Here is a 23,695-nt window from a genome sequence, read left to right as displayed (position 1 = left end):
AGATATTGTTGTCATACCCCCAATGTAGGCACGTGGATCCGCGGCAAGCAGCAGCTGTGGCTTGTTTGATGGGCTTATCTGCGGTGACTAGAAATACGTTTCAGGCGTGCTCTTCGCTTCCCCGCGGCTGCCAAGTGGTCCGGCGCACGATGATGTCCGGTTTATGTAAGCTTCGATGGCCTCTGGCAGCGGTACAGTGGTGCAGATTATAGAAGATATTGTTGTCATACCCCCAACGTAGGCACGTGGATCCGCGGCAAGCAGCAGCTGTGGCTTGTTTGATGGGCATAACTGCGGTGACAAGAAATACGTTTCAGGCGTGCTCTTCGCTTCCCCGCGGCTGCCAAGTGGTCCGGCGCACGATGATGTCCGGTTTATGTAAGCTTCGATGGCCTCTGGCAGCGGTACAGTGGTGCAGATTATAGAAGATATTGTTGTCATACCCCCAATGTAGGCACGTGGATCCGCGGCAAGCAGCAGCTGTGGCTTGTTTGATGGGCTTATCTGCGGTGACAAGAAATACGTTTCAGGCGTGCTCTTCGCTTCCCCGCGGCTGCCAAGTGGTCCGGCGCACGATGATGTCCGGTTTATGTAAGCTTCGATGGCCTCTGGCAGCGGTACAGTGGTGCAGATTATAGAAGATATTGTTGTCATACCCCCAATGTAGGCACGTGGATCCGCGGCAAGCAGCAGCTGTGGCTTGTTTGATGGGCTTATCTGCGGTGACAAGAAATACGTTTCAGGCGTGCTCTTCGCTTCCCCGCGGCTGCCAAGTGGTCCGGCGCACGATGATGTCCGGTTTATGTAAGCTTCGATGGCCTCTGGCAGCGGTACAGTGGTGCAGATTATGGAAGATATTGTTGTCATACCCCCAACGTAGGCACGTGGATCCGCGGCAAGCAGCAGCTGTGGCTTGTTTGATGGGCTTATCTGCGGTGACAAGAAATACGTTTCAGGCGTGCTCTTCGCTTCCCCGCGGCTGCCAAGTGGTCCGGCGCACGATGATGTCCGGTTTATGTAGGCTTCTATGGCCTCTGGCGGCGGTACAGTGGTGCAGATTATAGAAGATATTGTTGTCATACCCCCAACGTAAGCACGTGGATCCCCGGCAAGCAGCAGCTGTGGCTTGTTTGATGGGCTTATCTGCGTTGACAAGAAATACGTTTCAGGCGTGCTCTTCGCTGCCCCCACTGCTGCCATGGTCCCAATTAGCATGGTTGGAGGAGACGTACTTTGCAATCATGTCTGTTAGGGTACGAATCAGACGTTCGATGAGATCATTAGTCTGTGGATGGTAAGACGTAGTCAGCTTGTGCTTGGTTGAGCAGGACTGCAGGATGTCGGCGATGACTTTAGAAGCAAATGTCCGACCACGGTCAGTGAGCAGTTGGTCTGGAGCGCCATGCTGCCGAATCATGTTGCGTAAAAGAAAATCGGTGATATCTGTGGCGCAGCTCGTTGGAAGAGCTCTGGTGATGGCGTAGCGCGCGGCGTAATCTGTCGCCACAGCGACCCACTTGTTGGCAGACGTGGATAGAGGGAAAGGGCCAAGTAAGTCCAAACCACGCGAAAGAACGGCTCCGAAGAAAGCGGTTGAAGGCACCCGGCAGCCCGCCGGTAAGATCCTTGAGTGAGGAAAGCAAGCAGAGCGCGTTGTGGTCCGTGATTACAAACACGTGCGTGCCATACAAGTAAGGGCGGAATTAGGACACCGCCCAGACGAGAACCAGGCATTCATGATCTGTGATCTAATAGTTGCGCTCCGCTGCTGTGAGGAGGCGGCTAGTAGGCGATAACACGATCTTGACCCTGTTGGCGCTGGGCTAAGACGGCTCTGATACCGTGGCCACTGGCATCGGTACGCCCTTCTGTAGGAGAGGACGGGTCAAAGTGGACCAGTATAGGTGGCGGGGTGAGAATGTTGGTGAGGTGGGCAAACGCGGCAGTTTGATGAGTAAGCGGTCGGACAATCGCGGCGAAGTCTTTAGCGAAGCGTCGGAAGTAGGAGCAGAGTCCTACAAATCTTCGGACGTCTTTGACAGACGGATGTACAGGAAATGACGTGACCGCATGAATTGTCTCCGGGTCTGGTTGAATACCGGAAGCGTCGACGAGGTGGCCGATCTTGACACGATCTTGCAGTGAGGAGGCGGCTAGTAGGCGATAACACGATCTTGACCCTGTTGGCGCTGGGCTAAGACGGCTCTGATACCGTGACCACTGGCATCGGTACGCCCTTCTGTAGGAGAGGACGGGTCAAAGTGGACCAGTATAGGTGGCGGGGTGAGAATGTTGGTGAGGTGGGCAAACGGGGCAGTTGGATCAGTAAGCGGTCGGACAATCGCGGCGAAGTCTTTAACCCATTAGGGACCGGTTTCTTTTTTTTCTTGCTATCTTGAAATAAATCTAATATATTAACTTACCTTTATACTAATAATTCACATGCAAGAAATTATTACTCTTGCCTAATTAGTTTTTGAAATATAGCCCGTGACCATATGGTTACACTGGGCCCTTACGCTACAGCAAAATACACGAAGTGAAAAACATTTATTTCAAGCCATGAAACATCACAAAAAACATACATAGCGAATAGTGGAGCACTTATTTAGTGTGACATGGTTTAAATCATGGAATACACATGCCGCTGGCATGCTTTATGCATTGTGTGTGCACTGCGCTGTTGCAATTATCTCATGCACACCTCCGCCTCTTGCCATTAGGTATTGGTGCAACAAAGTGGGCCACTTGGTCATACCGTGTACCAGTCAGGACACACCAGTCTTTGGGATTCTGTGCTGACCAGGTCCTCTATGCTTACTGTCCTATCGCATCAGGTAGCTTTGTGCAATTTGCCTGCGGAATTTCACCTGCGTGACGTTGAACCCTGTACTACGAATTAGCGCCCAAACGTTGCTGATAGATACACCACAAAGTCAAGTGAAAATCGGCCACCACCACTTTCTGCCACGAATTACAATCCTGTGGGCGCCTACATTTGCATCCATCTGGTCCGTACCTCCCATGAAACTTGTACTGAGCAACAGTGTTTTTTGCGGGCCACCTTGATTTGCTTGTTCTGAACACGAGAGTAGCTGTCTAGAGATGACATTGGCTCTACGCCGTCAATGGTGCTTACGATCGTTACTACAGGATTGTCCATCCAGCGGACAACAATCATCCCATTGTCGCTCAGCACGGACTCTTCGTGCCCGCTAGGTTGGCGCTTGACGAATTGTGGTCGAGCGATAGGGCACTCTTTGGGAACACGGTTCTGCTTCACTGTGCCCGTGCCTTCGTAGCCCTGTGCCTTGAAATGTCTGAGTAGCGGCATGCCTGTGAATAAATTATCAAAATAGAAAAAGAAAGGAAGGTCGTGCGTCTCTGCTGCGAGTTCATCCCCCATTTGAAGAAGTGGCGCCGTTGCTTTTTCGAAGTCCTTTTCATATTTTTCAGTGTTCCGGGATCCCCTGCTTGCCTTGGTACACATTGAAGTTTACAAGGTATCCGTTCTTGGCATTTAGGCAACATACTTTATGCCCGAAGCGGATAGGCTTTCCGCGTATAAACTGTTTACAGCCATGATGACCATAATACTCAATCATACTTTCGTCATAGCTCAGGTGACGCACAGGTTGAAAGTGCTCCAGAAATCTTGCTTTCAATAGTGCCATCAATGGACGCAACTTTGCCAACTTGTCACTAAGCGTTAGGCTTGCATTTCGCACAGTGCAGGAATCGGATTATCTGTACGAAGCGATTTCTTCGCATAGCATTGTAAGCCATCGTGTTGCGCATGGCAAGCGGTTATAGCCGGACAAAACGAGCACTCCAAGAAAAGCTAATTCTTCTTTGGTAACCTCCGGATCGGGCGTATTGAAAAATAACGCATACTTTCTTGTTCGTTTGACTAGCAGCTCCACGACGGCTTCGTCAAAAAAAGATTTCGAACAACTCAACAGGTGAAAAGTTCCTGTAAGAAGCAAAGTTTGGGTAGGGAAATATGTCAAGGCTTCTCTAGAGATCACCGTTCGTCCACTTAGAAGCAGTGGATAATTTCGCAGGAATGGCCGCATCAACTGCAGCAGAAGAAACCTCTCATGTTCCGTCACCTTGCCTGCCGGGGTCGTCACCGTCCTAGTCGGATACACCAATGCGGCGTCCGTCAGGGAAAACAGTTTCAGCGCCGGCTCATAGCTGCCGCCCGATTAGATTGTCAATGAGCCCACCTGAGTCTTCATCGGCCGACTCTTCATCCGAATAGGTGCTAGCCTCTCGCGGGTCGATATAAATCACTGACACGTCGTCATCGTCTTCTTCGAGTATCTTCGCTATTTATTCCAACATCAACCTATTCAGACAATAAAATAAGAAATAACCACTGTGGGAACGCGCCAGCAGCCGTGCAAGAGATGAGAGTGCAGGTTAAAAATAATAAAAGTTAGGTAGCCAAGAGGCCCAGCGTGACCATAAGGCAACGCGCAAGATAACACGCTCGTTCATGGATAAATCAGACATTAATCTTTCACAAATGCTCATCAAAGGTCACATATTCAAAGAGCAATATGGAGATAAGGATATCCGACTATTGCTTAAACAAGTAGTGAAAAAAAACGCATTACCCCTTGGAGTGATGCATGGCAACGCTACTCGCACAGCAACACTTATTCCAGCCTTTGTGAGGGGCTCCCACAAAACGACTGGCACCTGCTGCCACTTGATATCCATAAAGGGAACTCTCATCTGTCTAACGGCATGTCAAAGGCGAGTTTGGTGCCGTTTTGTTATTCTTAATTAATTTAAATCCACTGTGCAGACTAACGTGACCATATGGTCACGCTGGTCTTTAATGGTTTAACGAAGCGTCAGAAGTAGGAGCAGAGTCCTACAAATCTTTGGACGTCTTTGACAGACGGATGTACAGGAAATGACGTGACAGCATGGATTTTCTCCGGGTCTGGTTGAATACCGGAAGCGTCGACGAGGTGGCCCAGCACTGTAATCTGCCGACGACCGAAGTGACTTTTCGATGAATTTAGTTGCAGCCCAGCCTCGTGGTAAACTTGAAGAACAGCTGATAAGCGCTCAAGGTGTCTCACAAAGGTATTGAAAATACGAGAACGTTGTTTAGGTAGCAGAGGCATGTTGACCATTTGAACCCTTGAAGGAAATAGTCCAGCATACGTTCGAACGTTGCTGGGGCGTTACATAGACCGAATAGCATAACTTTGAATTGATGTGGACCATCGCGGTGACGAACGCAGTCTTCTCTTGGTCCTTCTCAACCACAGAAATTTGCCAATAAGCAGACCGAAGGTCTATTGTTAAAAAGTATTTGGCACCGTGGAGACGATCGAGGGCATCGTCAATGCGAGGCAAGGGGTAGACGTCCTTCTTGGTAATGCGGTTTAGATTACTACAATCTACGCAGAAACGTCGTGTGCCATTTTTCTTTTTAACAATACCACAGGCGACGCCCAAGGGCTCGACGAAGCTTCAACAATTCCTTTGGTAAGCATGTTGTTCACTTCATCTTGAAAAACCTTACGCTCTGAAGTAGAAACTCGATATGGCCGGCGATGAATAGCACTGGCATCACCAGTATTTATGTGGTGCTTAACAATTGAAGTCTGGCCCAATTGGCGATTGTTGAGGTCGAAGATGTCGTGGTAGGAAACCAAAAGGCGACACAGAGCTGCTCCTTGCTCAGTCAATAGGTAGGCAGCAATCATGGGACGAAATGTTGCGTCAGTGCAAATAGCATCTTGTGGATATGTTGAATAATCTGAGCAGACGTCTACTGAAAACGTCATGACGTGGTCATCTCCTATAGCACGCAGCGCTGCAACCGATATGCCTTGGGGTATTACTTCCTCGGTCAGGTCAAAATTGACGACGGGGAGGCCTGTCTGGTTATCGGCGACGTTGACGACGGAGTGGGGCACAGTGATATTGCACATCAAAGGGACATCAGGAACAGGTGTAGCGACGTAATTACCATTGGGCACATGAAAACATGATAGCAAATAGACGAAAATCAAGGCTTTAGGCGACAGGCGGACGAAGGTGCTTGTACTAAAGTTGTTCGGCAGTTCGGCACGAATATGCGAGAATAGAGGAAACTCGAGGCAAAGGGTCCCGGCAGAACAGTCGATCAAAGCTGAATGCGCCGTAAGAAAGGCGAGTCCGAGGATTAGGTCATGGCGACAATTGGACAGCGCTTTAAAATGGAACAGGAGCGTGGCGGTCGGCGATACTGATACGGGAACTACACATTCTAGCGACGTAAACAGTGCTGCCATCGGCCACACGTACGATTCGAGTAGTCGGAGGCGTGGGAACCTTCCTCAGTCAAAGACGGAGGTTACAACTCAATATGGACACCCGGGCTCGAGTATATCTATTACCGCCGTCAAAGGGACACCCGTCGACGTGAACATCAAGTAAGTTCAGGTTCGTTGGTAGCGTCAATGGAGGATTTCGACATGACGAAGATAATGCAACACTACCCCCAGGAGATGCATGGTCTAGTTTTCCGTCCGGAAGGGACCATAATTGGTCGGCGAAGAATAGCGGCGTGGCTGGGGCGACGGGGACCGAGGGCGCTGAGGTGACGGTGAGCGAGCAGGACAACTGCCATCTACAGATACGCCTGAGGTAGGAGGCATGCGGCTCTGGTCGGCATATGGGCGAGGAGACGGGGAAAAGGAGCTCGAGTACGGTGACGTCCAGGAGGTGCGGCAGGAGCGCGCGACATGGCCAATGCGGAGGCAACGGAAGCAAATGGCCTTGTCGTCCGGAGTTCTCCGCTCACTAGGGTTGCGGTATCTGGGAGGGGAATACAGATCACTGTAAGGCGTAGCTGTCGGCACCGGTTCAGCGTCAGGTCGGGAGACGGAGCAGGCCGCTGGAAAACCGTGGTTGGCTAATTCTTACCGCACCACTGCCTGAATGAGAGACATCGCTGGGGCCGGTTGCTCAAACATGGGGTCAAGTGGGCGTGGATGGAACGGCGCAGGACTTGTAGCCTCGAGCTCGCGGCGAACAATACGTGTGACGTGTTCGTTTAAGGGTGGTGAAGCGGTAAGGTCGACACAAGGCGACGTCGCAGCCGTGATAGGGAGCCGGGAGAACTGTGGAATGACGCGGTGGCATTTGGCGAGCTCAAAGTGGCGGCATTCCTTGACAATGACGCCGATGGTGGACACATCGTTGATCGCGCCGTCCGCGGTCCCTTTGAGTACGTGGCCGGCTTCGTCAACCTCGGCCATTTTGTCGTAGACTTTCCGGCAAAGAGCGAGCACGTCTTCTATGTAGGAGACATACGATTCAGTAGAAGACTGAACTCGGGTAGCAAGCTCTTTTCTAACAGTTCCTAGGCCTTGTTCACTCTGGCGCAAGCGTGGACGACCTATGGAATTTCTTTTCAAACATGGTCGAGCACGGTGTGCAAAGCTTTGTCCCAAAACGTTTAAAACAACTAAACGAAAGAATCCCTGGACAACCAGAGAGATAATTCATGCAAAAACAAAGCTAAACGAAAGCTAAAGGCGTCTTCAAAGAAGTGCCGGCCAATCGACAAAATCTGCATTTCTAGTATGAGTGGAGAGTTAGAAGGGCTGATCAAATAATCTGAAAATAGGTTCTATAATGTCACATTACAATCTTTTTCTCAAAAATTGCCCCGCAAAATTTTGGCGATATATTAACCCCCCAGCTGTGTCTCGTTCGCGTGAAACTGGAGATAGCGCTCTAAAGAAGGCACAGGATTTCAACTCTTTCTTCTCGTCAGTCTTCACACGCGATAACGACTTCTTGCGCGATTTTACAGATGAATCTGGAAGGCCGCCTTTTCTATATATAAAAACTGACGAGTAGGGTTTATTTAACCTCTTACTCAACATGAACACTAAAAAAAAGTGCGGGACCTGACGGAATTCCTAATGAATTTTACAAAGGTAGGCAAAGTGGGTTTCTAAATTTCTAACCAATTTTTCAGGAATCCATTGACCAATGTTCCTTTCCCAGCGCATGGAAGCGTGCTAAAGTTATCCCAATTCATAAAAGTGACAGCAAATCAGACGTTAAAAATTATAGGCCGATCTCCATCACTAGCAATTGTTCGAAACTACCTGAACATATAATATCTAAGCAAAATTGGTCTACCTTGAAAACTACCATATCCTAAACAAGTGCCAACACGTGTTCCGTCAGGAACTCTCTACAGTGACTCAACTAATAGAGACTGCTCACGATCTCGCATATACAATAAATAACCGAGACCAAACAGACATAATATTCTTAGATCTGGCCAAGGCTTTCGATAAGGTGTCGCACCCAAATTTGCTATTAAAAATTGAAACTATATTCAAACACCTAAGCCATAGAGATCAATTTGTTGCATGTGAGGGATACCGGTCTTTCTTTTCACCTGTAGAGTCTGGAGTACCCCCGGGAAGTGTATTGGGCCCCCTGTTATTTTTATTATTTATTAATGGCATGCCACAAGACATTACAGCTCCCATCAACCTCTTCGCAGATGATAGCGTACTGTTTAACCGTATTGAATCACTTGCCGATCAGACCGATTTAAATTCAAATTTGCAAAAGGTAAAAAATTGGTGTGACACCTGGCAAATGGTTTTGAACTCTGAAAAAAAAACGGTTTACGTGTCTACCACTAGAAAACGAAGTATTATTGACTACGCTTATTCCACTGAAGCTGTCGCGTTAAAAAAGGTATCACCATTTAAATACTTGGGTTTAAAGCTTACCTCGAATTTGCGTTGGAATGACCACGTTGATTACGTATCTACGAAGGCCCAGAAAGCATTGTGGTCGCTTGAAAAAATGTGCGTAATGCTACTCCGGAAGGAAAATGTCTGGCATATAAAACGTCCATTCGACGGGTTATGGAGTACGCAAAAATTGTGTGGGACCCATACACTTCATCTAATCAGTCTAAGCTGGATTAAATTCAACGGCCTGCTGCACGATTTATTTTTAACAAATATCGGCGTTCTCACTCTCCTACCCAGTTATGTGAACTTGCTGAACTTTCCTCTCTAGAGTCTAGAACTGAGTATGACCGTCTGAAGTTTCATTTTCTTATTATTCATGGCCATGTTCAAATTCATAAATATGACTATTTTCAGTTCTCTCCAAGTAACTCTTTTCGTCATCGCCAGAGCATGTATATCTCTCCTCCTTCTACTCGCAATGATTGTTTTAAATATAGCTTCTTTTCGAGAGCAATAAAACAATAGAATGTATTATCAGACTCAATCGTAAGGACGTCATCTATGCGCGACTTTCTTGAAAATATCAAAAGCACATGTGTACGCATGCTATAACTCTGCCAAATATTAATACTGTAATCCCGTTAGCATTGTATCACATGTCGTATTTGCCACGATATTACTATCAGTGCATTCCCCAAGGTGTACTTTTATTTTCTTTATCCTGTAATTATATTGTTGCTTGTATTGTCACCTACCACTCCTGTAATAACCCAAAGTTGGGCTGGCAGTATCAATAAATGAAATGAAAAATGAAAAAACAGCAAGCTGCTGACCGGTGGGATTTCCAAAGATGTCGCTGAGCTTCTCCTTGAAAGCATCCAGCTAGAGATCTTGTGTTTCCGGAACCAGACACGAGCAGTTCCGCCCAAGTAGAATAGGACATTCGCTACCATAATGGTAGGGTCCCAGCCGTTGTTTTGGATAACACGCTCATAGAGGTTGAGCCAGTCCTCAACGGCGACATTATCTTGGCAGGAGAATATGCCACGATCGCGGAGGATGGTAACCGTAACGTACGTTGTTGGCAGGGTCGCAGGAGTAGAAGCAAACGAAGTGTCGTCACCGGGAGCCATGGCGGCAAGCAGGACGGTGCGGCTGCTGTGGAGCTCCTTGGCGAGGGCGGGGAACAGCACCCTCCACCAAAATGTTACGCGAACGAAAGATTAAGGGCTGGAGACTACAAAGCATATTTACAAAGGATAATGCAGCGCCGACCAGTTCAGCCGATAGCTCGAGAGCGTTCGTCGTTTTCGTCGGGGCGCCCGCGTGCATCGTCCGCAAGAAACACGCAATATGCATGTATCAATATGACAACACAGTCATTGGCCGAGTGTTTTTAACAACACTCTGACCGGCAATAGGTGTGTGAGTTCCTCAAAGGGCCGTTTGAAGACTTCTGCTGCAACATACAACTAGCCCGCCTTGACGCAATATGTCATCGACGCGACGGGGCCTCAGCCTACAGCTGCAGTCAAGCACGAGCATGGCTTCTTGTTACTTTCCCAGGGCAATCGATAGGGAGAAATGGGCCTGTCCTGTGCGCGGCAGGGTCACCCGACCTCAACCCTCATGTCTTTTTCTTGTGGGGCTATATTAAGGATCACGTATACACGACGGAAACGACGACTCCAGAAACCTTACAGGAGAAAATCCCAGTGTTGTATCGCTCCAGGTGATCTCTTCGAGCACTTGCTGGGAAAGCACATGAGAAATATTGGTAAATTCGGCGAAAGACGGCGTCTGGACATTTCATCATCATCAGCAGCAGCAGCCTGTTTTATGTGCACTGCAGGACGAAGGCCTCTCCCTGCGATCTCTAATTACCCCTGTCCTGCGCCAATCAATTCCAACTAAAATTAAAAAATTAAATTATGGAGTTTTACGTGCCAAAACCACTTTCTGATTATGAGGCACGCCGTAGCGGAGGACTCCGGAAATTTTGACCACCTGGGATTCTTTAACGTGTACCTAAATCTAAGTACACGGCTGTTTTCGCATTTCGCCCCCATCGAAATGCGGTCGCCGTGCCCGGAATTCGATCCCGCGACTTCGTGCTCAGCAGCCCAACACCATAGCCACTGAGCAACCACGGCGGGTATTCCAACTAGCACCCACGAATTTCCTAATTTCATCGCTCCAGCTAGTCATCTGGCCTCCTCGACTGTGCTTCCTTTCTCATGGTACCCATTCTGTAACACTAATGGTCTAACGGTTATCTAACCGGCGCATTACATGACCTCCCCAGCTCCATTTTTTTCTCTTGATGTCAACTAGAATATCGTCTACACCCGTTTGCTCTCTGATTCAAACCGCTCTCTTTCTGTCTCTTAACGTTATGCCTAGCAATCTTCGTTCCATCGCTCCTTGCGAGGTCCTTAACTTGTTCTCAAGCTCCTTTGTCAGCCTCCAAGTCTCTGCCCCATATGTTAGCACTGGTAAAATGCACTGATTGTACACCTTCCTTTTCAATGATAATGGTAAGTCTGCCGTATGCGATCCAACCCATTTTTATCCTTCCCAGAATTTCCTTCTCATGATGAGGGTTCCCTGTGATTAATTGGCCTAGGTAAACGTATACCTTCAGAAATTCCAGAAGCTGACTGGCGATTTTGAACTCTTGTTCCCTTGCCCGGCTATTCATCATTTTCTTCGTCTTCTGCATATTATTCAATCCCACTCTTACACTCTCTTTGTTAAAGTCCTCAATTATTTCTTGTAACTCGTCTGCATTGTTGCTGAATAAAACAATGTCATCGGCAAACCGAAGGTTGCTGAGATATTCACCGTCGATCCTTACTCCTAAGCCTTCCCATTTTGTTAGCTTGAATACCTAAAAGCACGCAGAGAATAGCATTGGAGAAATTGTGTCTCCCTGTCTGACCCCTTTCTTTATAGGTATCTTCTTGCTTCTTTTGTAAGGTAGCTGTGGAACCTTTGTAGATATTTTTCAAGGTATTTAGGTAAACGTTCTGTACTCCTTGATTACTTAATGACTCTATGACTGCTGGTATCTCTACTGAATCAAATGCCTTTTCGTAATCTATGAAAGCCATATAGAGAGGCTTATTGTACTCTGCGGATTTCTCGATAACCTGACTAATGTCATGGATGGGGTCCATTGTAGAGTACCCCTCCTCAAGCCAACCTGTTCCCTTGGTAGAATAAAGTCCAGTGTTACCCTTATTCTATTGGTATTTATTTTTGGTAAATATTTTATATAATACAGGGAGTGAGCTAATGGGCCTATTATGTTTCAATTCTTTAACGTCTCCCTTCTTGTGGATTAGTATAATGTTCGCATTCTTCCAGTTTCCTCGGACCCTTGAAGTCAATAGACACTTGGCATAGAGAGCCGCTAGTTTTCCAAGCATTATGTCTCCTACATCTTTGAGTAAATTGACTGTTATTCCATCTTCTCCTGCCACTCTTCCTCGTGTCATGTCTTGCAAGGCCCTTCAGACCTCATCGCTAGTTATAGGAGGAGTTCCTGTATCCTGTTCATTACTGTTTCTAATGCATGTATCCTGACTCCTCTGGGTACTGTACAGGTCAGTATAGAATTCTTCCGTTTCTTTTACTATATCTTCGAAATTGCTGATGATATTACCTTGCTTACCTTTCGGTGCATGCATTTTGGTTTGTCCTATGCCAAGTTTCTTTCTCACTGATTTCAGGGCGCGTCAATTTTTTACGGCTTCTTTAGTCTTTCTCACGTTATAGTTTCGGATATCACTTATTTTCCCCTTGTTGATCAGTTTTGACAATTCCGCATATTCCATCCTATCTCTTGAGTTGGACACTTTCATTCTTTGTCATTTCTTTATTAGGCCCTTTGTTACTTGGGAGAGCTTGCCTATTGTTTACCCTGGTGCCTTGCCCCCCCCCCTTCAATTGCTGCCTCTGAAGCCACCCTAGTTACGGCCTCGTTCATTATGTCATTTTCATCTCTCCGTTCTAAGGCTGCATATTGGTTTGCAAGTAGCAGTCTGCATTTGTCTGCTTTTACCCTTACTGCCTCTAGCCTGACCTGTTTCTTCTTGAACAATTTTACTCTTTATCTCTTTAAATTGAGGTAAATGGTTGCCCTCACTAACCTATGATCACTGCACTTTACCCTACCTATCACTTCTACATCCTGCACCATGCTGGCATCAGCAGCAAATATCAAGTTAATTTCATTTATCTTTTCATCATTAGGGCTTTCCCAGGTCCACTTTCTGTTGCTACACTTCCTGAAAAAAAGTGTTCATTATTCGAAGCTTATTCATTTCTGCAAATTCTACCAGCATCTCTCCTCTAGCGTTCCTAGAATCGACGCCGTAGTTGCGAATGGCTTGTTCACCATCCTGTTTTTTCCAGACTTTTGCATTGAAGTCGCCCATTACTACAGTATACTGAGTTTACACTTTTCCCATCGCTAATTTAACATCATCATAAAACTGATCTACTTTCTCATCATCGTGACTGGATGTCAGAGCGTAGGCTTGTACTACCTTTCATCTATACCTCTTATTAAGTTTGATTACGACTACAGCCACCCCCTCATTAATGCTGTAAAATTCGTCAATATTGCCTGCTATGTCCTTATGGACAAGGAACCCTACCCCGTATTGCTTCTTATCTAGCAGACCTCTATAGCAGAGGACATGTCCGTTATTCAGCGATATATAAGCCTGTAACCACTTCTTCTAATCTCACTAAGGCCGATGATATCCCAAACAACGTCCGATAGTTCCTCAAAGAGTCCTGCTACGCTAGCCTCACTCTAGAGGTTTCGGGTGTTGAACGTTTCAAGGGTCAGTTTCCATTGGTGGCCTGTCCGGACCCAGAAATTCTTAGCACCCTATGCTGCGTTACAGGTCTGACCGCGGCCTTGGTCAGGTGACCCGCAGCTGTATGATACTCTTATTCTGTGAAAACTGGTTTTTTTATTCAGGGATGTTCGATTTGCTAACAGCCGTCATGAGATGATGGAGTTGTTGCTTCTGGCAGCACAAGTGATAACCGCTGCGTCTGCTCATCGCTATAACGAACTGCCGCGAGGGCAGCACATCGGTGGCGTAAATGGCAAAGCCAACGCCTACGCCATTGGCTGTTTTCGAGCAGACGCTCTTTCGACGCTAGCGCCAAGGTCCGCTTCAGTTACGGCCCTGACAGCAGGGCGATGCAGAAACAAAAAGGCCGCGCACACGATTGTTTACATTGTCATGGCAACAGGAACAGCAGCCGCGCGGAGCCTCCTCTCCCAAACGGTATTCTTTTCTTTTTTTTTTTTTTACTATGCCGACCCACTCCGCTTCCTTTCCCCCATGCCGCGCGCGCCGCTTACGTTTGTTTTTGCCTGTACGCGGCGCATTGTGTTCTTTTTGTGTTTGTTTCCTATCGCGCGCGCGCGCCCTACGGCGCACCACGAGCCAGCTTGCAATCAATGACAATGCGTGCACTAGGCCGCGCATTTGCGCATTGACATTACTTGCGAGCTGGCGCGTGGTGCGCCGTGGGCTATGCGTTGGCACGCACGCAGTCTTGCCCATACTTATACCAGCATGTGCCGGGACATAAAAAAATTCCACTTCCGGTACAACAGATCTTTGGTCTCGCTTTCTTGACTTCGTTTCCGAAAACAAATATTTTTCTTATAACGTTGTGATACACGCTCAAAAAATGAGCACTAGTTAAAGGTGCGTGACATAAAGATTACTAAACACAAATGTTCACAGATGGTGAATTAACAAAAAAGCGCTAGCAAACGCGAATGCCATTTCATGTACACACACATAAAAAAACAAAGATATTTATATAACGCCCTCAAGACCGAAACGTAGACGAGCTTCTGATATATGTACTAAAATATTGGACAAAACTGGAGGGCGAGTATTCATCATCATCATCATCAGCCTGGTTACGCCCACTGCAGGGAAAGGCCTCTCCCATACTTCTCCAACTACCCCGGTCACGTACTAATTGTGGCCATGTTGTCCCTTCAAACTTCTTAATCTCATCCGCCCACCTAACTTTCTGCCACCCTCTGCTACGCTTCCCTTCCCTTGGAATCCATACTGTAACTCTTAATGACCATCGGTTATCTTCCCTTCTCATTACGTGTCCTGCCCATGCCCATTTCTTTTTCTTGATTTCAACTAAGATATCATTAACTCGCGTTTGTTCCCTCACCCAATGTGCTCTTTTCTTATCCCTTAACGTTACACCTATCATTCTTCTTTCCATAGCTCGTTGCGTCGTCCTCAATTTAAGTAGAACCCTTTTCGTAAGCCTCCAGGTTTCTGCCCCGTACGTGAGTACTGGTACGACACAGCTGTTATAAACTTTTCTCTTGAGCGATAATGGCAACCTGCTGTTCATGATCTGAGAATGCCTGCCAAACGCACCCCAGCGCATTCTTATTCTTCTGATTATTTCAGTCTCATGATCCGGATCCGCAGTCACTACCTGTCCTAAGTAGATGTATTCCCCCACCACTTCCAGTGCCTCGCTACCTATCGTAAACTGCTGTTCTCTTCCGAGACTGTTAAACATTAGTTTTCTGCAGATCAATTTTTAGACCCACCCTTCGGCTTTGCCTCTCCAGGTCAGAGAGCATGCATTGTAGTTGGTGCCCTGAGTTACTAAGCAAGCAATATCATCAGCGAATAGCAAGTTACTAAGGTATTCTTCATTAACTCTTATCCCCAATTCACCCCAATCCAGGTCTCTGAATACCTTCTGTAAACACGCTGTGAATAGCATTGGAGAGATCGTATCTCCCTGCCTGACGCCTTTCTTTATTGGATTTCGTTGCTTTCTTTATGGAGGACTACGGTGGCTGTGGAGCCGCTATAGATATCTTTCAGTATTTTTACATACGGCTCGTCTACACCCTGATTTCGCAATGCCTCCATGACTGCTGAGGTTTCGACTGAATCAAACGCTTTCTCGTAATCAGTGAAAGCTATATATAAAGGTTGGTTATATTCCGCACATTTTTCTATCACCTCATTGATAGTGTGAATATGGTCTATTGTTGAATAGCCTTTACGGAATCCTGCCTGGTCCTTTGGTTGACGGAAGTCTAAGGTGTTCCTGATTCCATTTGCAATTACCTTAGTAAATACTTTGTAGGCAACGGACAGTAAGCTGATCGGTCTGTAATTTTTCAAGTCTTTGGAGTCCCCTTTCTTATGGATTAGGATTATGTTAGCGTTCTTCCAAGACTACGGTACGCTCGAAGTCATGAGGCATCGCGTATACAGGGTGGCCAGTTTTTCTAGAGCAATGTGCCCTCCATCCTTTAACGAATCTGCTGTTACCTGATCCTCCCCAGCTGCCTTCCCCCTTTGCATAGCTCCCGAGGCTTTCTTTACCTCTTCCGGCGTTACCTGTGGGATGTCGAATTCCTCTAGACTACTCTGTCTTCCACTATCATAGTGGGTGCCACTAGTACTGTATAAATCTTTATAGAACTCCTCAGCCACTTCAACTATCTCATCCATATTAGAAATCATATTGCTGGCTTTGTCTCTTAACGCATACATCTGATTCTTGCCAATTCCTAGTTTCTTCTTCACTGCTTTTAGGCTTCCTCCGCTCCTGAGAGCATGTTCAATTCTATCCATATTATAGTTCCTTATGTCAGCTGTCTTACGCTTGTTGATTAACTTAGAAAGTTATGCCAGTTCTATTCTAGCTGTAGGGTTAGAGGCTTTCATACATTGGCGTTTCTTGATGAGATCTTTCATCTCCTGCGATAGCTTACTGGTATCCTGTCTAACGGAGTTACCACCGACTTCTATTGCACACTCCTTAGTGATGCCCACAAGAGTGTCGTTCATTGTTTCAACGCTAAGGTCCTCTTCCTGAGTTAAAGCCGAATACCTGTTCTGTAGCTTGATCTGGAATTCCTCTAGTTTCCCTCTTACCGCTAACTCATTGATTGGCTTCTTATGTACCAGTTTCTTCCGCTCCCTCCTCAAGTCTAGGCTAATTCGACTTCTTACCATCCTATGGTCACTGCAGCGCACCTTGCTGAGCACGTCCACATATTATATGATGCAAGGGTTAGCGCAGAGCATGAAGTCTATTTCATTTCTAGTCTCGCCGTTCGGGCTCCTCAACGTCCACTTTCGTCTATCCCGCTTGTGGAAGAAGGTATTCATTATCTGCATATTATTCTGTTCCGCAAACTCTACTAAGAACTCTCCCCTGCTATTCCTAGTGCCTATGCCATATTCCCCCACTCCCTTGTCTCCAGCCTGCTTCTTGCCTACCTTGGCATTGAAGTCGCCCATCAGTATAGTGTATTTTGTTTTCGCTCTACCCATCGCTGATTCCACGTCTTCATAGAAGCTTTCGACTTCCTGGTCATCATGACTGGATGTAGGGGCGTAGACCTGTACAACCTTCGTTTTGTACCATTATTAAGTTTCACTACAAGCCCGGCCACCCTCTCGTTAATGCTATAGAATTCCTGTATGTTACCAGCTATATTCTTATTAATCAGGAATCCGACTCCCAGTTCTCGTCTCTCCGCTAAGCCCCGGTAGCGTAGGACGTACCCGCTTTTCAGCACTGTTTATGCTTCTTTTGGCCTCCTAACTTCACTGAGCCCTATTATATCCCATTTACTGCCCTCTAATTCCTCCAATAGCACAGCTAGATGCCTCACTAGATAACCTTCTAGCGTTAAATGTTGCCAGGTTCATATTCCAATGGCGGCTTGTCCGTGTCAATTTAATTATGCTTGTTGGTGCATGAAAGAAACGTGAAAAAGTGGCTTCTGAGAAAATCAACAAAAAAGAATTAAACACCTGTAGCACTCACAAAAAAGACATCTATAATAGCTAAAATTTACGTACTTCCTAGCTTGCCTCCTCCCGCCTCTTGATTCTGTCAAATATTGCTCATGGAGCACCTCATTTATTATTGTAGGTTGTTTTGATGCCTCAACACCGCATAGGGAGGCCTTCACATTGAGCGTATTGCTACAAAACATTTTCACATCGTAAAGGCAACATTACATTGTAACTGGTTTAACATGTCAAGTTTGTCTTTCGGACGTTAATGAAATGACATACCGCCAGATAATACAAGCTTGAGAATTGGAGGGTTTTATTAGGGGCCTTTCATTGCTCTTTGCAAGGTCGTACTATGAAGCGGTTATCCGAATGTATGGCGCAGCTCATTTGCATAATATATATATATATATATATATATATATATATATATATATATATATATATATATATACACATATATATAAACAGGCTATTTTCACAATTTATGCACCTTCGTAATCTAAACAAAAACTAGTTTATTGTTCTCAGCCTGCCATGACGTTTTGACTGAGAAAGTTATATTCAATTTGTTCTGTGAGGCACGCAATAATAGCTGTGGCATGTTATATTATTGCACAACACTGGATACAGTAGCCAACCATTATTAAAACTCAGAAGAAATTGATAGCACAATACATGCGATCACGCACATAGCATATTATTGCACTTTTATTGTTACATATTACATAGCATATTATTGCACTAATTCAAGCCTTTTTTTTAGTTGCACAAAAGCTACTGCACAGAAATAATATTCTAGTACATACTTAAAAACCACGATTTTATACTGCGATAATAAGCAATCATTCAAATGTTTCTTATAGTGCCCAGGAACAGCTAGAGAAACTTCATACAGATGCACTTAACGAGCAATATGTGATACAAAATTTACGGAAACATAAATGTGGTAGACAAAAAATGCAAGATAGAGAAACAAATAGGGAAAACAGGAAACCAGGAAGAGTTAAAGGGGGTTAATCATACATCATTATCTACAGATACACAAAACACAGGAAGGTAACTTTGAAGTATGTCAATACAGGCACAGTTATGTGTTTTGGAATCAAATCTTATATAGCACAATCTTGTAACAAGGCCAGGCAATGAAAGTGGAATGCTGCCTGGTATACTGTTGCGGCACGAACAAATGCATGTGATCAAGAAGCTTTGGGGAATGTATAATGTCATGGACTACCCTATACAGGAACAAAAGGTGTGATTAATTAAGTCTTGAATCTAGAGGTACGAGTTGAGATTTGAGAAGGCGCAGCTATGGTCGCGAGAATGGCAAAAGCGGTGCTTGAAGATACATATCAATTAATTCTGGATGCGTTCAGTGCGGTCAGAATGAGATTTGCACGTTGAACCCCCGCCTACAGAGACATACTTTAGTAGTGGAAGGCCCAAAGCAGAATTTCAGAAACACAACAGGTGAATGGAAATCATGCAATATACGGCATGCAATTCGAAGAGCGTGAAGAGCATGTTGTGTAATTATCTATGTGAAGAGAAGCTTAGCATTTTGTCGAAGTACACACCAAGATCTTTCATTTCATCGACCCTAAGGAGTGGAGCATCGCGTAGGGTGTATGAAAATTTCACACGGTGCGTTTTCCGCATATAACTTAATGCCATAGTATTGGAAGCATCTAAGAGTACCTATTGTTTCTGCATCAGTTTGAGAGTGAAAAAATGTGTTTTTGGGGGTCGATGCAGTGGGGAACACTGTTGACAGTCTGAAATAGTTTTATGTCGTAGGCACACAAAGCCATGATGTTCATTTATTAAAATGCTCTTAGCACTAACAGAAAGCAAGGAATCCAATACCGATTCAAATACTTTTGACGCACTGCAGAGGATAGATATAGGCCGCCAGTTAGTAACTGCACATCTAGTACCTGATTTGTGCATGGGCAATGTCCATGCTACCTTCCGAGTGCTAGAAAACCTGCTAGCCTTTGGAGAACTATTGAAGATGCTTGTGAGAACAGGGAACAAGCATGCTTCCATACGTCTTAACCTTTTCAGGCGCCACTTTATCCCGTTGATTGAAAACTTCCTTTCACCAAATCTCTTGCCTCTTCAGAATCATAGAAAGTGTACAGCTGCAGAAAAGATGAAGAATTTTCAATGGTTTAGCGAGTTTTGCCAAGTTTACAAAATTTCGACTCCATGCAAAAACTCAATACAGGAACACAAAATATGAGAACATATACTATTTCGTGTTTCGAAAAGCTTGAAAAGCACTTATTCAGCCCACTTGAAGATTATGCCTGGTACATGACATTGTGAAAACCAATGAAAGATGTGAACCCTCTACGTACAACATACTGACACACTAAAAACACCCAGCCGTCTACCTTCCCACCAATTTGCTAAAACATTCTGCACGTTATTCAAAACTGCAGCACAGTTCCAATAATAAGTTCATCCTAAAACTTTTTGTGCGCAAACAAACAGGGACGAAGAATAGAAGAAACACAAGGACGAGCGCTTTATAAGAACTGGCTTTATTTTTGAAGAACCACCTGCTTAAATACCCGCAGATCTGCGCGATCTAGTCAAACGAGCACGCCTATAACGCATATAATACACTCAGATCTGCGCTGTCAAGTGACGAGAGCACGTCTATAGTACATATAACACTTGTGATAAAAATACGTGAACCAAAGCCACCCGGTCAACATAAAAACAGCAAGGTGCATGAAACAACCACTTATGATAAAATGCGTTAAAGATGTGATGATAGAAGTGAACTTTCTTTATCCAACAATGAAACAGAAGGATGGCTGATTCATTTTTCTTTTTGTTGTTCAATCCAGTGTGCTTCCACAATTTCCCTCGCGGTTTGATTCATATGCCTATACAACATGACGGTGCTACTAAGACAAGGTGAGCAATCATGTACTTGGCAATGCATTGCCAAATGCGTACTAGGGCGACCTTTCAGACTGGACAAGTGTTCCCTTAACCTCATGTTAATGCATCTCCCAGTCTGACCTACGTACACATGGCCGCACGTCATAGGGATCTGATAAACAACGTTCTTCGCGCAATCAACAAATTGGTTCTTGCGTGGATGTTTAACACTACATTCTTTGTTTACATCATCCTTTCTTTCGAACTTATTTTTAAACTTAAAGCACACACTACCTATTTTGTTTTTTGCCAAAAATACCACTTTTACTGCGTAACTACCGGCCACTTTCTTAAGTCTGTGTGAAAGGCCGTGCACATACGGAATCACTGAAATCTTGGAAGCTACATCCTTCTGCCTTTGATTCTTTGTGCATTGTCCTTTATCCTGTTTAAGTTTTTTCCTGTTGTTAAGTTTTTTCCTTTATCCTGTTTAAGTCCTTATCCTGTTCAAGTTTTTTAACACGAGGTTAAGGGAACACTTGTCCAGTCTGAAAGGTCGCCCTAGTACGCATTTGGCAATGCATTGCCAAGTACATGATTGCTCACCTTGTCTTAGTAGCACCGTCATTTTGTATAGGCATAGGAATCAAACCGCGAGGGAAATTGTGGAAGCACACTGGATTGAAAAACAAAAAGAAAAATGAATCAGCCATCCTTCTGTTTCATTGTTGGATAAAGAAAGTTCACTTCTATCATCACATCTTTAACGCATTTCATCATAAGTGGTTGTTTCATGCACCTTGCTGTTTTTATGTTGACCGGGTGGCTTTGGTTCACGTATTTTTATCACAAGTGTTATATGTACTATAGACGTGCTCTCGTCACTTGACAGCGCAGATCTGAGTGTATTATATGCGTTATAGGCGTGCTCGTTTGACTAGATCGCGCAGATCTGCGGGTATTTAAGCAGGTGGTTCTTCAAAAATAAAGCCAGTTCTTATAAAGCGCTCGTCCTTGTGTTTCTTCTATTCTTCGTCCCTGTTTGTTTGCGCACAAAAAGTTTTAGGATGAACCTGTTCCAACTAGGCCGACTCGCAGTTATGCTCCAATAATAAGTGTTTAAAGATGTATGAAACACATTTTAAATACCATTACTCTCATCAGTGATTTCGCTATTGATGCACTCTCCTGCTGAGCACAATTGTGTAGACAGCGTCTCATAGGATTAAGCACTGCGGAAGAAATACCATCAGCACCACAAGAAAGGGAAGGTTTGAGGCACTTCATGTACTTGAAAACAAGGTTTTCAGTGACTGATAGCGTACACACCATGTCAGACTGAGAAGGAAGGTTACTTGAAGCATATTTCACACCATATTGTCAACAGAAATGTTCTGCAAAGGCACCAGCAATGTTCGGGACAACATCACCATTTTCATCAAGACGACGTATATCTTTGGCACTCTTTTTAGAAGAGTAAGAGCGCACGGAGCTCCAGAAATATTTTGAATTATGTGTCACGCTGGCTTCAACACAATCAATGTGGTCATAGTGATCATTCTAATAATAATAATAATAATAATAATGTTAGTGGTAACTTGGCACTCTAGACTAAAAGAAAGGCTGATGCCTGTATGTCAGGGCGTCTGATAGCCAGCCATCTAGAGCAGGAATTTGCTGGATGCAGAAGACACACCCTTCCCCTCCACATGCACACACACGCACACAAACACACACACACGCACGTACACACACAAACACACACACACACACAGTTGCTAAATCCCACTGCGCGGCACACACGCACAGTCAACGGGTGCACAACACACAGGAGTGCCAATGCAGTCTGGCCGCAAGGAAGGTGAATCAAAATGGCCAGGGGGGTGGAGAGAAAGCTCTGTATGCCTGGTATAATGATGGATTTGTGGTGTGGGGCCATACAGGCGTGATAGGGGCTCAGGCTGTGCTAACCACTTGTTCAGACAAACTGCTGAAGAAAGATGAGTGCTGCCCAAAGAGCCCTCAAGCATCCTGCAGTATAGACTAGTGCAATGTCGCGCTGCTATTGCAGGATGTGCCACTTGAGGGGTTACCGAAAACACGGGAATAGAGGGTGCGTGTTGTCCGGCACTGAACAAGCTCAAGTTTGTTAGCGTCACAAGTTTGATACAGGGACTATAGTGACGAGCAGTACTCAAGTCGTGACAGAATGATAGAAGCGCAGATTGCTCGGAAAACCGCAGGTCATCAGGGAAGGGAGACGCCGGACGCAAACCCAAGAGTGAGCCGGTGCTTAGATACAGTGCTGGTGACATTTGCGGAAAAGTTGAGAGAAGAGCTGAATGTTACACCCAGAATGGGAAGGGCCCGAACAGTCTTTATAGAGGTGCCTCCGAAAAAGTAGGTTGTACATGCAGCAGTTTTGATATGCATGTCAGCCCTTTTTGCAGTGCTACTACAAAATTTGTTATTGTACACACTAAGAAAAAAAAGAGTACCTCTTACTCTTTTCGGAGAGTCTGAACTCGCCATGTATACGACACACTTTGTTGGAGACACCTGAACTCTCTTTCGGCAGAGAGTCCCGAGTCTTTCTGTGCTCAATACAAGGTGGTTACGTGACTCCACACACAATAGTCATGCACACTCTGTTGTAGTAGTCTCCTAACCCTCTCGAAAGGGTTACACGACTAGTGCTGAGGGAGTCCGTTAACTATTTTACACGAGTCAGACGACTCAAGATAAACTGTCACATGACCACTGCTGAAGGATTCTGGTAACTATTCTTGATGAGTCTGATGACTCCAGCAGTGTGTCAAGTTACCCTTAGTGCGTGGTGCAAGCCTCTTGCAAATAGAGTAAAATAACTAATCCATGCAAGTCTTGCATGGATTGCATGGATTGCATGGATTGCATGGGACTTGCATGGATTAGTTATTTTACTCTATTTGACTCTCGGATGGCAGTGTCGAGCCGCTTTTCAAAATGTGTCACCAACTTTTGCTGTAAGTACACACGACTACGGCTAGTTCTCAAGATAGTTACTGTGAAGACAACATATAAGAAAGAATCCATAGCAAACTTGCCAAAATAGACATGGCAGGTTAGCAACAAAAAGTTAACATTTCATCACCGTTTGTTATTGTCTTATGGAAAATTCAAATGTATCAGTCAGCACAGAATCACCATGAAGGCAAGACAGTT

The 23,695-nt window shown here is 45.3% G+C and overlaps 1 protein-coding gene across 1 annotated transcript in view; it reads left to right on the top strand.

The window, feature by feature from the left end:
- The window catches only part of LOC126546089 (soma ferritin), a 170,871-nt gene that overhangs the window by 35,515 nt on the left and 111,661 nt on the right, over positions 1-23,695 (top strand). The gene's annotated exons all lie outside the window — the stretch shown is intronic.

The sequence above is a fragment of the Dermacentor andersoni genome, chromosome 1 (assembly GCF_023375885.2).
Source record: "Dermacentor andersoni chromosome 1, qqDerAnde1_hic_scaffold, whole genome shotgun sequence".
Lineage (NCBI taxonomy): Eukaryota > Metazoa > Arthropoda > Arachnida > Ixodida > Ixodidae > Dermacentor > Dermacentor andersoni.
Note: the sequence above shows the minus strand (reverse complement) of the source record. Positions and strands in the feature narration are given on the sequence as shown.